Consider the following 15,101-nt stretch of genomic DNA (forward strand, 5'->3'; position numbering starts at 1 on the left):
GACAATCTAGCCAGCTTTCTACCCACCTTATAGTGCATTCATCCAGCCCATACTTCCTTAACTTGCTGACAAGAATACTGTGGGAGACCGTGTCAAAAGCTTTGCTAAAGTCAAGAAACAATACATCCACTGCTTTCCCTTCATCCACAGAACCAGTAATCTCATCATAAAAGGCGATTAGATTAGTCAGGCATTGATATAGCTCTATTGAAGTTTGAGAGTTTGTGCATTAAATTTATAGCAGCTGATGATCTGTCCCTACCTATTTGATTGGCATGTTCAGTCAGTCAATGAGAGGAAGTTAAAATTACAAATGCCTCAAAAGTAAAATTATTCAAGTGAATAATTCTGAAACAGTGAATTAATTAGAAAATCATACCACCAATGAATACATATACAGATTTTCAAGACAAATACTTTTTGCATGTTAATCAAACAAATATTAACAGAGGATCACTGAGCTGTGAGTTCTTTCTCCTGTCCCACTCTAGTGGCTTTTTAGCCTATTTACCCTCATTGTCTTTTCTTGTTAGTGTGCAGCTTGTGAGTCAGAACTGGGTGCAGAATGAAAAAAGGTCTGATGAAGAGGGCTTTTTCTTTCATTTGTCCTTTTAAGCTCGGTTACAATGTCTAGACAGATCAAGTATAAAGACTGCCTGATTGTAGTACCTTGTAAAGCGTGACAGAGGGTGTAACATACATGCATCTTTTCAAGCCAAGACTTTGAAAAGTTGTCCATTCCTGGCTCAAAGAAACGAACTAGGCAACAAATTATATGATGCATAGTTACATCTGGGAGAATGCACAAACACATTGCTGGAAATGATTCAAGATTACTTCAGGGTTTTCACAGATAATAAATATCTCCATTCAACATCACTATTCTAGTTATATCAATGACTGGACTGCAAGAACTAAACTCCTTCGTTACCACAGAACAGACCCACCAAAAGTCAGGATTTACAGTTTTGTAATGTTGGAAACATGTTCACTAACGACAGAGCTGAGATGACCAAACAAAATCTGGAATGTATTGACACCAAACTCTCAAGAGATCAACATACCACATTGTTCATGCAACACGCTGTGCAACTTTTGGTAAATGAACAAGTTTCCATTAGGAAATGCAGTATTTCTCGCACATATAATTTAGTGGGTCATGTGGCGATTTCATAATTTGTCATTGGTGTTGCTACAAAAGCAAATAAATGGCTTAATTATGGTTAACTTTTCAAATGCAAACAAGCTGCATATGTTTCTGGTTTGTTTCGAAACATACAATTTCATGAGCAATATAAAAAGTTGATACATTTCATGAGACTTCCTTAGTGACAATTGAAAATATCTACTGTTGGACCTGTCTCCTTCTTGTCCATGTTAACTATCTGGAATCTAGTAACTCCATTGCAGGATACTTAGTGCTAGCTTAGCTAAAGAAATTGTTTCTTTTCAAGTGGCAGAAACATTCTTGTTGGATAAAAAACAGAAAACGAATTCTGTCATTATTATTTATACTATTGTAGCACCTTAAACGTCATTACTTTTGATTAATATCTAATTAGTCTCAATCTTCTTTTATCTACTAAAATAACACTACCCCACTTTTTCTTGAAGATTATTGATTCTGAAAACTATTCTTGAGAGAAGCCAAGACTAAAGAACAACAAAAGCCACCTACCACTATGGCAACGTTAAAAATAAGATGATCTATTCACAAATTCTGGTTTTACTAAGTAGGATTTTGTTTCAATATTGAGCTCTTCCTTACAGCTCTTTCCCTGCCACCCCTCAGATTATTTTTATGGAATGTGGTAGAGATGTAATCACTAAGATGCTAAAATTTTAGAATTTTAGCAAGCAAAGCATTTTGGGGGAGAGGGAGGATTAATCACACACTTTGCTAGAACAGTTTCATTTTTATTGAAAAAGAAAAATAGTTTAACAAATGGGCTAGAAACATTAAAATGTTAATAACAAAAATATTTGTATAAGCTCTTGTGCTTGCTTTCCTCCCACTCTCTGCAGCTATACTAATTGTTTCCTGTTCGAAGAGAGAAGAGCAGCCAAATGAGCTGAATCTGACTTAAGCCGGCTCCTTGCCATGCTACAAAGTTTTGACCAGAGGAGTCAAGAAGCAGATCAGCGTTATACAACATTACATCTCCGTTAATGTCTGTACAGGAGCCTCTGCTTCATGTACATTAAACTAAGGCATATATTTAGGCTTGGAAGCATTCAATTTTTTCGGTAAATGTCGATAAACACTGATTTCATTCTACCCATACAAACTGACTAAAAAATATTTCCAATCAATAATTGTTGAAATTCACAGATAGGCAAAGAAAAATGCTGCTTGAGAACTTATTAGAGTTTGACTTGAGGCTAAAACGTTGACATATGACGATGTGTTTTAACAGTTATAAAGCTTTAACTTTTTGAATCTCAGTGTCTACTGTCATTCAATAATTATCTCAGCTAGATTTTTAAATTTTCACAGTTGCAGGAAAAAAATGAATAAAAATTGAAAATATGCTTAAAATAAACATTGATATTATACATTGAAATAATAATAATAATAATAATAAAACAAAACAACAACAACAATTGAATTTTGCCAAGTTTAAATATGTTCCATATGTAAGTAAAACACTATGGGAGATTTGTTTATACCAGAAGTATTCTGACCACATGGGGTCGAGACATGAGGTTGAAATACTGCTTATCGCACTGTAGCTCTGATTTAGGAAAACATCCCTATTCAGGACATCACTTATGCATGTATTTAAGTCTCAATGAAGTATATACTAAAAGCGAAGCACATGCATTCCACTATGGAAATGACTTGTCTCAGTGCTTATGTTTTGGGGCCTCATCAGGGAGAGCTTCTGCTATTTTAGTGGTGGTAGCAGTTATTACTATACCCTAACTGTATTTGATTCATTAGGAGCACAGACTGAGATGTACATGTTAGGTTCCATGGTAGGGACAGACAGAGATGAAAGTAAGCCGGTATGCCCCGGTACGGCGTACTGGTAAGAGCCGGTGCGCCGTACCAGGACCGACTTTCAGAGAGGGCAATTTAAAGCCCTGGGGTAGCAGTGGCAGGGCTGCGGCAGGGATTTAAAGGGCCCCGGAGCTCCAGCTGCCACTATCCCCCCCCGCCCCCGGCCCTTTAAATCCCAGCCTGAGCCCTGCTGTCCAAGCCCTGGGGTAGCAGCGGTGGGGCTCCGGAGGGGATTTAAAGGGCCGGGGCGGGTAGCAGCGGCTGGAGCCCCAAGCCTTTTAAATCCTCATCTGAGCCCTGCTGCTTGAGCCCTGGGGTAAGGCTCTGGCGGGGATTTAAAGAGCCCGGAGCCACCCCTACTGCCCCGGCCCTTTAAATCCCCGCTGGAGCCCTGCTGCCAAAGCCCTGGGGTAGCGATGGTGGGGCTCCGGCGGGCATTTAAAGGGCCCAGGGATTTAAGGCCACACCTCTTCCGGTTGAGGCCATGCCCCCTGCTCAGGACTCCGGTGTACCGGTAAGTCCTCTAACTTACTTTCATCCCTGGGGACAGAAGCCCCATTTCTTCAAGGGACAGCTATTAGGAAGGGATGGGGCTTTAGGATGTGATCATACAGTCCAATACTGCAACGATTTCATTGTTCCCTATTCAGTGGAGCTTTTCCTTTAGTTTCTGAAGCCCAAAGGAAAGGGAGCACCACAGAAATTTCTATAATATCTTTCACTAAGGCACAAAGGGGTCCTAAAGAAGAAGTTCAATATTTCTTGCTTCTCAAACTACACCAAAGCTGACAAGCCATAGCCTACTCTAGTTCCCGTACCTAAAAATCATCAGGAAGAAGTGGCTGGGTCCAGGTTTGTAGTGGACATTTATCATGAATGTATTTCTTCAGGATATTAAAAACTTTATGAAGAGTCTTACAGCCCTCTACTGCAATTCTAAATTCTGGAGAATATACCACAATCTGCTACTCTTAAAATAATGTTCTAGTTGCAAATGCAGCTTTCACTAGAATGGAGGCAGTACTAGATGAAGGAAGATAAGGAGCAGCTCATAGGTCTATTGATGCCATGCCCCCTACCCAAATCTATTGCACTGGTGATAGACCTCAACAGCTTCAGACTGAAGCTATTCACTGTGACAAAGACACTGAGATGCAGCAGGGACACATTCTTCCTCTCTCCTGTTTGTTTTTTTATTTTGGCAACTAGAGTTGATCACGAAGTAAATTCCTTGGAGAATTTCTTTCAATTGAGAAGGTGAAAGGGCAGGAGGGAGTAAATAATTAACGTAACTGCTTCTTTTAGTTAACTTTTAGAGGTTGATTGGAAATTACTAGCAGGGAAGCTGGAGAAAGGAGTCTCAGATTCTAGTGAATGCCAACTACATAGGAAAAATGAAAACCTGGGCTTTTACTCAGTTTATATGATAAACGTCCTCATTAACCCAGCCAGAGGCAGCATCCAAACAAAGAAGTTTAAGAATTTTTCCTCGAATCGGGATATCTTCTTGATATTTTCTGTTTTGCTGAAAGTATCCCCGAATGCATCGTTCTGTGACAAAGATACCAAGTTGAATGAGTTATAGAAGACTTCTGAAATACAGAAGGTCACATTCTGGGTTATTGTCCTTCCTGGTTTACTGACAAAGTATTGGCCTGAATCTTCTTTTGTCAAGAAGAATTAAGTAATTTTTAAAAAGTAACCTCAATCTTTTTGTGTGCGGCATGCCACATGCAATCTGGTTCAAGGGGATAAACAAACATTGACATTTGCACTTCATTTAGCCTTAATTCATCTTTTGGGCCCATTGCAGACTAAAAGCAATGGCCTAAATTTTAAGAGCAATAAATGATTGTGTGCCTCAATTTTTGGGAATCCAGCTTGATGTGATTTTCAGAAAGTCCTGAGCATCAACTCTGACAATATTGAAACATCTGATTCAAGTTGGGCACCAAACACAAGGCGTTCAAAGTTAGCCACTTTTGAAGATTCAGGTCAATACTTATAGTACATAAGAACGGCCATATTGGGTCAGACCAAAGGTCCATCTAGCCCAATATTCTGTCTTCTGACAGTGGCCAATGCCAGGTGCCCCAGAGGCAATAAACAGAACAGGTAGTCATCAAGGGATCCATCCTCTATCGCCCATTCCCAGTTTCTGGCAAATAGAGGTTATGGACACAAACCCTGCTCATCCTAGCTAATAGCCACTGATGGACCTATCCTCCATGAACTTATCTAGTTCTTTTTTGAATTGTGTTATAGTCTTGGCCTCCACAACATCCTCTGGCAAGAAGTTCCACAGGTTGACAGTGCATTGTGTGAAAAAAAATACTTCCTTTTGTTTGTTTTAAACCTGCTGCCTATTAATTTAATTTGGTAGCCCCTAGCTCTTGTGTTATAAGGAGTAAATGACACTTCCTTATTTACTTTCTCCACACCAGTCATGATTTTATAGACCTCTATCATATCCCCCCTTAGGCATCTTTTCCAAGCTGAAAAGTCCCAGCCTTATTAATCTCTTCATTTGGCAGCCGTTCTGTATATCCCTAATCATTGTTGTTGCCCTTTTCTGAACCTTTTCCAAGTATAATATCTCTTTTTTGAGATGGGGAACCACATCTGCATGCAGTATTCAAGATGTGGACATACCATGGATTTATATAGAGGCAATATGATATTTTTTGTCTTATTATCTATTCCTTCTTAATGATTCCCAACATTCGCTTTTTTTGACTGTCACTGCACATTGAGTGGATGTTTTCAGAGAACTATCCACAATGACTCCAAGATCTCTTTCTTGCGAGGTAACAGCTAATTTAGACGCCATCATTTTATATGGTGTGTCAAGATGGCCGATGTTAGTCTGGTGGGTCCTGCGCTTTTCTTGGCGGGGAGCTAAGATGACACCCCTTGCCCCTGTTCTTGGGGCATTGATGGCCCCGCTAGTGGCCCAGAAAGGTGGTAAAGGATGGAAGCAGAGTAGGGGTCTGGGCCCTCACTCTGAGCCCCAGCCCCTTTCAACCCCTGCGGGTTCTTACCCTCTTCCCCCTTGGGTGGGGTACCTGCAGTCCTTAGATGCTGGGGAAGGTAGTCTCCCTCCCCTACTGCAGCACGGTCCCCTTTACTTCGGTTTTCTGATTTTCCAAGTCTCACAGCACACCTCCAAACTCCAGTCCTCTCTCCTTCCACCTCCTCCTCTGTCTGTCTGTCTGTCTGAAGCAGGGGGGTTTGTTAGGTTCCTAACAGAGCCTTAATTGACTGCAGGTGCTCCAATTAACCTGCAGCCACCTTCACTAGTCTAGAGGGAACCACGCCTTAATTAGTCTTGAGCTTATATATTTCTTCTCTAGCACTCTCCCACTGTTCCCTGGCCCTCCTGTATCAAAGTGTATAGTTGGGATTATGTTTTCCCATGTGCATTACTTGCCTTTATCAACACTGAATTTCATCTGCCATTTTGTTGCCCAGTCACTCAGTTTTGAGAGATCCTTTTGTAGCTCTTCACAGTCTGTCTTGGACTTAATTATCTTGAGAAGTTTTGCATCATCTGCAAATTCTGCCACCTCACTGTTTACCCCCTTTTCCAGATCATTTATGAATATGTTGAATAGGACTGGGCCCAGTACAGACCTCTGGGGGACACCACTATTTACCTCTCTCCATTCGGAAAACTGACCATTTATTCCTACCCTTTGTTTCCTATCTTTTAACCAGTTACCAATCCATGAGAAAACCTTCCCTCTTATCCCATGACAGCTTACTCTGCTTAAGAGCCTTTGGTGAGGGACCTTGTCAAAGGCTTTCTGAAAATTTAAATACACTATGTCCACTGGATCCCCCTTGTCCACATGCTTGCTGACCCCTCAAAGAATTCTAGTAGATTGGTAGTATCCTTAGCTTGCTCCACCCATTCAGTTTTCTTAGATTTACTCTGGTATTCTCAGTAGTAACCGTTTTGTTCTTTTTTAATCTTGAAGGTTCTTCTTTTTTTTTTTCAAAGATCTAAACCAGCATAATATATGCAACATAATGGGTCAACTCTCACTATTTTTTTTTAATTCTCCGAAGTTTACTAATGACCACCTTCATTTTGGTTCTATCAGTGATTCTACGGTTTGCTGGAATTAGAGAACACATCATGAAGACGCCCTGCAAATATTAAAAGTTAACACTTTTGAACACCATCTATTGTTTCTCAATCTTTTAGAAGGCATTTTATTATACATTTATTTTTATACCTGACAGGATCATTGGCAAGCGCCTAGTCTTCTTTGATTTTTTTAAAGTGTCTGACTTGATAATGAGATTTTTAAGGATACACAGAAAATTAAACAGATAAATTGATATTTCTCAGCAAAGGCCATACATGCCATGGTCAAAACCTTACTGTCTAACAACAAAAAATCAATGAAGGCGTTTAAACAACAGATTCATGAGAGAAACAGGAACGATGAAAGATCTAGCTGCACGAATTTGATTATTAAAAGAGCTGTCCTTTAAAGCTCCATCTCCAGGATTTACTGAGTTGTATGAGCACAAAGTTTCAGCATTTTATAATTACCTGCCTACCCGAAGCAACTAGAAGTCCGAGTAGCATGAATAAGCTGATAACAAGTGACAATTCACCTATTGGAGGTATAACTGGAAGATGCGTCCTAAATGAATTCCTACATCTACATTATGCTGGCACAAAGCAAAGGCCATTTGAAAAGCTGAGCGCTCCTATTATTCTCAGTTGTCTATAAGGAACTGCTGAAAGTTTAATATGAAGGAATCTTCTAAAATGAAGCTAAGGAACATTTTAGGAGAATGAGAAGCTCCTATTACCCCCAACCAGCAGAACTGGTTTCTGAGCTTCAGGGTGCCAAATCAATTGTGTCATTCTTTGACACTTGAATGGTGGCAAAAAAGGAAGCCCCCAGAGAAAACATGCTAAACTGTTGGTACATACATAATACAAGAGAAAGCTAATAATACTTAGTTTGCATCATATGCCCTGTAGAGGACTATGGCCTTGCTTGACTGCTTACCTTCTTCCTTTAATGGCCTTTTCTCTCTCATGCCTGACTTTAGTTGTGCCATCTATTTCTGTCCCTGGTCAGCCAGCACTAGAGCCCAGAGATTGGAGAGGATGCATGTATATAAGACAGGTCAAGGGACAAAATGCTACCTGACTGGCCCTCTCTGCCAGAGTGATCATAGCAGAGATGTCCACAAATACAGATTGGTGGCAACTGCATCAAAAGAGAAAAGATTTAGATGATGGGTCTGAGAAATATATGCATCTTCCTAATGTTGATATTCAGTGGAGCACCTCTCAGATTCCTGTATCGCTTTAATGTAAGAATCTAAGGCTATATTCACTATCAGCAAGAGAGGAACAGGAAAGTCAGTGTTCCATCTGGACAGTAGTGGCAAAAACTGACTTCACTTGCTGTGCTTGTTTAAGGAACAGTTGTTGTGGTGGAACTGGCCTATTGCCGAAGGGTTGGAGGTCACCTGGCAAATCCACAAGAAAACACATTAGCACAAAGCGTCTGTTTGAGCAGGCGTAATCAAAAACTCCCCAGTGCAACAAATGAAAGAAGAGGAGGCTCACCCTCCAAACTCCAACAAAAGATCACTTTGCCACTTTTTCTAGTTTCTATAGCATTTCCTTGCCAGATGAGTTTGTGAATGTTATGGCCTCATCTTTTTTAGAAACAGTGAATTCTTTTTCATTCTCTATAGCATGCCAGTTTCAGTCAAAACTGCAGTGTCTTAAAGGAACAGTAACTTGAGTCAAACCTTGTAGATTGTTCTGGGTAGTTGTAGTTTTATTTGATTTATTAAAAGCAAGCACCATTGAAATCCACAGCTCAGAAGGTCTGTAAGTTAGACAGGTTTTGCTGCATTGTTCAGAATCCAAGCTTATACATTGTAATTTTTTTCTTAAAAAAAAAAAAAAGAGGATTTATGTATAGCTACCCTGGCAAAGAAAGCCTTCAGTCTTTAAATGAGTGCACTTCTTCAGTAATAGGCAGACTTAGTCTAGAGATGAGAATTTCTTTCCTTTATTCTAATAAGGAGTTTTAAAGCCTTATTTAAGGGTTAACACCAATAACTAAGCAAGGTAAACACACTGCTCATTGTATGATATTTTAATTTAAACAATGAATAGAACTCCGGGTGAAATTTTGGTTTAGAGTGTGAAGACACATGTAACAATAATATCCAAGTTACATTCTAATTATACCCAGCTGTCTGTGCCACTCAGTACGCTGGGCTTAAGAAGGTGGGTGGACAGCCTGCAGGAGCATTTTGAGCCACTGATTCTAAGGGCTTGTCTACACTTGAAATGCTACAGCAGCATAGCTGCACCGCTGTAACACTTTGGCGTAGAGTCTACCTATGCCAAGCGGGGTTTTCCCGTCAACATAGATAATCCATCTCCCTGCAAGGTGGTAGCTAGGCTGATGGAAGAATTTTTTTGCAGCTGCAAAAAATGATATATTTCACCTGAACATTTTCAGCAATTTTGTGGAGGGTTCAGCCAGTTTGTGCTACTAGGTGCGGGAGCCAGTGGATGGTGGTATTTCTCCTTCACTTCTCTCCTGCACAGTGCTCAGTACCCACAACTCCTTGAAGCACTGATTCCCCTGCTCTAGAGTTGAGAAAGAAGCTGCTCTGGGATTGCGTGATAGGCAGGATGGGCACAGCAGGAATGGAGGCAGCAGCCACAGCAGCTGGAAGAAATAAGAAACTGCTTCTCCTTCGCAGGCTTCTACTGAGCTCTGGTGACCCAGGGATTTTGATGCTTGGGTTTGCTGTGTTGTGACCCACCGTTGTCTGAGCAATAACAGCCTAAATCTGCACAGGATGCTGCAGCATGAAAGCTGACCACACTTGTTTAGTTTTCACTGTTGCTACTAGGAACCTGAGGGGCAGCATCAGAACTGACAAGAAATCAGATCAATTTAACTCTCCTGAAACTTCTGAAAGCATGAGCAGCAACAGGGAAGGCTCACATAGGCACAGGTGCTGGTGGTGACAGAACAGCGTACTGCGTTCACATCCTACGCACCATGGTAATAATGTTTGTACAAGGTAGGCCTTGTGAGGTATCATTTAAAAAACTCAATTTTCTGATCAATAAAATCATGGCAAAATGCATGTGGCAGCGTTATATGTCAAGTTATAAACATAAGCTGAAAACATGACTAAAAGTATGTTTTCCAGATAAGTCTGAGAAGTGGCCAAAAGGTTCCTCAGAGACAAAGGGTAAGCTGACACCTCAGCCAGGTGTAACCAAGGCTAATGGACTATTACCTGCTAAGCGGCCATTTTTGGGCAGGAAAGGGGCCAGGGATTAAGAAAAAAAATCTACACTTTAGCAAAGAAGAAGGATGGAGTTCCCTTCTACACAGACTGCTCATCATCTTGCTCCCAGCTGGAAATGCTTCTCAAAGGGGGAGGACAGGACTACAAAAAGGAAGGGGCAGAACCCCCAAGACACCCTTCTTTCTCTCCCTGCCCATCACATTGACTGCACCTGAAGAGACAAAGAAAGCAGCTATTAGACTCTTGAGGAAGGGTCCTGACCTGAGAGTTTGGTCAGTAACCTGATGGAGCATGTGGTAAGAAAACTTTGCTTTGAATCTAATATAGTTTTCTAAATTAGGCACCTGTAACCATTTTATCTTTATTTTTCTTGTCACCATTTCTGGCTTTTATGTCTCACTCCTTGTACTCACTTAAAATCTCTCCTTGTAGTTAATGAACTTCTTTTATTGTTTTATCTAATCCAGTGTGTTTAAGTCAAAGTGTCTGGGTAACTGCATTTGGGGTACCAAGTTGTGTGCACATTATTCCCTTCAAGGAATAACTGACAATATATTTGTACTGTCCAGGACATACATTTCTGGGGAAAATCTGGGACAGGGAGTGAGTTGGGGTCACCCTGTGGTAATTTTTAAACCTGGTAAGAGCCATGGTGTGGTTGGCTGGCTGCAGCATGCACAAAGACATAGATGGGAATGACTTACATGCTGGAGGCTGTTTCTGAGCAGTTCAGGTTGGAGGCTACAGCAGCAAAGCATTGTAAAGGGCACCCCCAACAGGGGTGACACAGCTATTCAGTGATTGAACCCTAGTATGTCACTGCGGTGGGGAAGGCAAGCATATCCCCCTCCTCAGTATATTATCCAGTCAGCATCCTGACCCCATCCCACATGACTGCAGGACTCCCACATTCTCATTTCTGGCTCTTAATCTCACAATCTTCCCTGTTGTTTAGGTGCTTGTGTTTCTGCGGGAGTGGAGTGTTCCATGAGGGAGGAGGATGACCCACCAATAAGAAGCAGGGAAAAGACCACATCAGTCACCTTGCAGCAGCTGGTTGGCTCTAGGTTGGGGAAGCTGAGGAGCATACACAGAGGAGATGGGAGATGAAATTAATCAGGAACTAGCTAGAGGGTATGAAAAATGGATGCCCTGCTATCCCCACAAGCAAGATCTATGCACAACAGCCTGACAGAAAGCCCAGCACCTTCCTTTTCCAGATGGTTAGAAGGGGATTTTGTCTTTTCACCCACACATTGCTCCTCCCCCCATTTTAGTCCTCGGTTTATTAGGTTTTAAAGCCCTGTGCGGGAGCCTTTGGGAAAAATGTGGGAGAGGTTCGTGGGGTTAGTTAGTTTCAGGAGCCCAAAATGAGTTTGTGTATTTCACAGATCAGTGGAAGCTGTGTGTTCCACAATGTCCTAATGAGAGGATGTGAGTGTTATAGCCCCCAGCTACAGAACCTGGCTCTTTAAATTGTAAAGATTTAGGCTTTTAGCTCTGGCAGTCCCCACTTCAGTCCCTGATGTGTCAGCCAAGATAGTGACTGTCACATTTGCAGGGACGGCAGTTAAAAACCAACAACTCAAAAACCTGAGGAAATGTGATCTGGAGTCATTTAAAGACAGTATACTGGGTCTCCTCCCCTACATAGGTTTGATATAAATGCCTAGAAACTGCACTTTAGATGTCTGCACCCACAAGGTTACATGATTGTCAAACTGATGAAAATACCTCTGAAGATCCAGATAACTGAATGGAACGGAGGATGGCTGCTCAGCCCAACCCGCGAGATTATCAAGCTTGGCCACAAAGAACTCTCCAACTGTCCAAAGACGAAAGATGATCCTTGTTGGGGACTGTACGCTAATAAGACTGTAAAAAAACATTCTGCAAGGGACGAGTGGATAATAGGATGGTGTGCTGTCCTCCCAGAGCCAAGACACAAGATCCAGCTGCAAGACTGGATAGGCTTCTGAAGTTGGCCAGGCTTCACTGGTGATGGTGTACATCAGTACTAATGACTGCTTCAAAGGACACCTTATGGATTATAGGCTACTTCAGGCAACTTGGAAGGCTCCTGAAGGAGAGGAATGTCCAAGTGATCTTCTCAAATATCCTTTCTGTCCTGCAATGGACAACAGAAGATTCTGGAAGTGAACTGCTGGCTAGGTAAGTGGTATAGGGTAGAGGGTTTTGGTTCACTGGAACACTGGTCCACCTTCTATGGGAAGACGGGTCTGTACAATTTGGAAGGCCTCCAACTCAGTAGAATGGGAACCAATCTTCTAGGGCAGCGTTTCCCAAACTTGGGATGCTTCTTGTTCAGGGAAAGCCCCTGGCGGGCCCAGCCGGTTGGTTTACCTGCTGCATCTGCAGGTTCGGCCGATCATGGCTCCCACTGGCCCTGGTTCACTGTGCCCAGCCAATGGGGGCTGCAGGAAGTGGTATGGACTGAGAGACGTACTGGCTGCTGGGCCAGTGGGAGCCGCGATTGGCCGAACCTGCGGACGCGGCAGGTAAACAAATCGGCCGGGCCCGCCAGGGGCTTTCCTTGAACAAGCGGTGTCCCAAGTTTGGGAAACACTGTTCTAGGGGACAGGTACTAGATTAGTCAGGAGGGCATTAAAGTAAAAACCAAAAGGGGAGGGTGAAAAAAAGAAAACAAATGAGCGTTATTTAGCACAAAATCAAGATGTCAAGCACAAAATGAATCAAGGCACCAAGGGATGTAACAAGAAGAAATTCTTTAATTGCCTGTACACCAATGCTAGGAGCCTTGGTAACAAACAAGAGAAAATGTAATTGCTCATTTATGAGCATAAATCCAACCTAATTGGTTACTGAAACCTGGTGGGAAGATTCATTGATTTATAATATATTTTGAAAAGAGAAAGTAGGCAAAAGGGGAGGGAAAGTGGCACACTGTCAAAAATGGCAGAGACAAGCTGGAAGCAAATGATCTTTTTCACTTGGAAAAAAGCCAGATGATGTATTTAACACCACTCTGAGTTACCACTGGAATGGAAACAGCAGCTACTCAAATTAGACATTTGAAAATCAGCAGATCTGGATACTTTGTATCCAAGAGTTCTAGGAGAGCTGGTTGAAGAGCTCTCTGGATTGTAAATGTTAATTTTCAGGAAGTGTTGGAACACTGGGGAAATTCCAGAGGATTGGAAGAAAGCTAATGTGCCATTTTAAAAAAGGATCAGTGGGATACCTCAAGTAATTATAGGCCTGTCAGCCTGATGCTCATCCTCGGCAAAATAATGGAATGGGTGATATGGGACTCAGTTAATAAATAATTAAATAAGGGTAATATAATTAAGGGGAAAAATGGAAAATAGAGCCTGTCAAACTAATTTGATTTTTTTTTGAGATTACAAGCCTGAAGGCATTTGACCTGGTGTTGCATGGCCTTTGGATTAAAACCTTAAATTACAAAATCAACATGGCACACATTAAATGGATTACAACAGGCTAACTGATAGGCCTCAAAATGTAACTGTAAACAAGGAATCATTATCAAGAAGGTGGCTTTCTGGTGGGGTCCTGTAGTGACTGGTTCTGGCTATATCCTATTTCATTTTTATCAATGACTTAGAAGATATAAAATTGCTACTTATAAAATTTGCAGATGGCAAAGTTTGGGGAGTGGTAAATAACGAATAGGACAGGTAACTAACAGAGCAATCTGGATTGTTTAGTAAGCTAGAAACAATCAAAGAATTTGCATTTCAATACGGCCAAATATAAAGTCATACATCTAAGAGCAAAGAATGCAGGCCATACTTACAGAATGGGGGATTATTTCCTCGGAAGCAGTAATTCTTTGGCATCACGTGGATAAATCATCTGAACATGAGTGACTGGATCTATAATCAGGGGAATATTACCTTTGTATTTGGCACTGGTGTGACTACTTCTGGAATACTGTGTCCAATTCTGGTGTCAACAATTCAAGAAGGATGTTGATAAATTGGAGAGAGTTCAGAAAAGAGCCATGAAAGTGACTAAAGGATTAGAAAACATGATTGCCAATGAAAATCTCACAGAGTTGAATCTGTTAAGGGATAACTTGATCACAGTCTACAAGTAATGACATGGGGCTCATCAATCTAGTAGACGAAGCTATTGTAAGCTGAAGCTAGACAAATGCAGACTTGAAATAAAAGGTGCAATTTTTTAAACAAAGGGTAATTAACTGTTGGAACAATTTACTAAAGATTGTGGTGTATTTGCCATCACTAGAAAATTAAAAGTGGAAATTGGATATTTTCCGAAAGATATGCTCTAGTTCAGCCACAACTATTGAACTTGAAGGAGCAAGAATTATTTCAGGGAAGTTCCATGGTCTGTGTTATACAGGAAGTCAACTTAAGGGATCATAATGGTTCCTTCTGGCTTTAAAAATCACCACCAGAGTTAGTGTTCCACTAAAGCCCTCTCTTGGTCAACTGTGAATACATGTCATCTCTCCTGATCATTGTGTATGAAACACCACTAAGGCAGTGGTTTTCAACCTGTTTTCATTTGTGGACCCCAACAAAATTTCAAATGGAGGTGCGGACCCCTTTGGAAATCTTAGACAGTCTGCAGATCACAGGCTGAAAACCACTGGACTAAGGGGTCGACCTAAGCACTACTCTCTAGCATCCTGGATGGCCTGGGAACTGTATCTCTCATATATCACTTCTTTCTTTACATCTTGTTGAGGCAGTTAAGTGATGCCAAAAAAGCTCAGCTGTGAAGTCCCAGGGTTGAATTCTAG

General features: G+C 41.4%; 1 protein-coding gene across 10 annotated transcripts in view; it reads right to left on the reverse strand.

Annotated features, from left to right (window-relative positions):
• Positions 1 to 15,101, reverse strand: part of FYN (FYN proto-oncogene, Src family tyrosine kinase) — a 180,587-nt gene that overhangs the window by 49,635 nt on the left and 115,851 nt on the right. Inside the window, exon 1 of one of the 10 annotated variants that reach the window (XM_077812959.1) lies at positions 14,127 to 14,144. The exons of 8 other annotated variants lie outside the window; for them this stretch is intronic. The gene's annotated coding sequence lies outside the window, so the exon portion shown is untranslated. Of the gene's footprint in view, positions 1 to 8,037; positions 8,084 to 14,126; positions 14,145 to 15,101 lie in introns of those variants that run through there. One more of the 10 variants, XM_077812958.1, reaches the window with a different exon arrangement.

The sequence above is a fragment of the Eretmochelys imbricata genome, chromosome 3 (assembly GCF_965152235.1).
Source record: "Eretmochelys imbricata isolate rEreImb1 chromosome 3, rEreImb1.hap1, whole genome shotgun sequence".
Classification (NCBI taxonomy): Eukaryota; Metazoa; Chordata; order Testudines; family Cheloniidae; genus Eretmochelys; species Eretmochelys imbricata.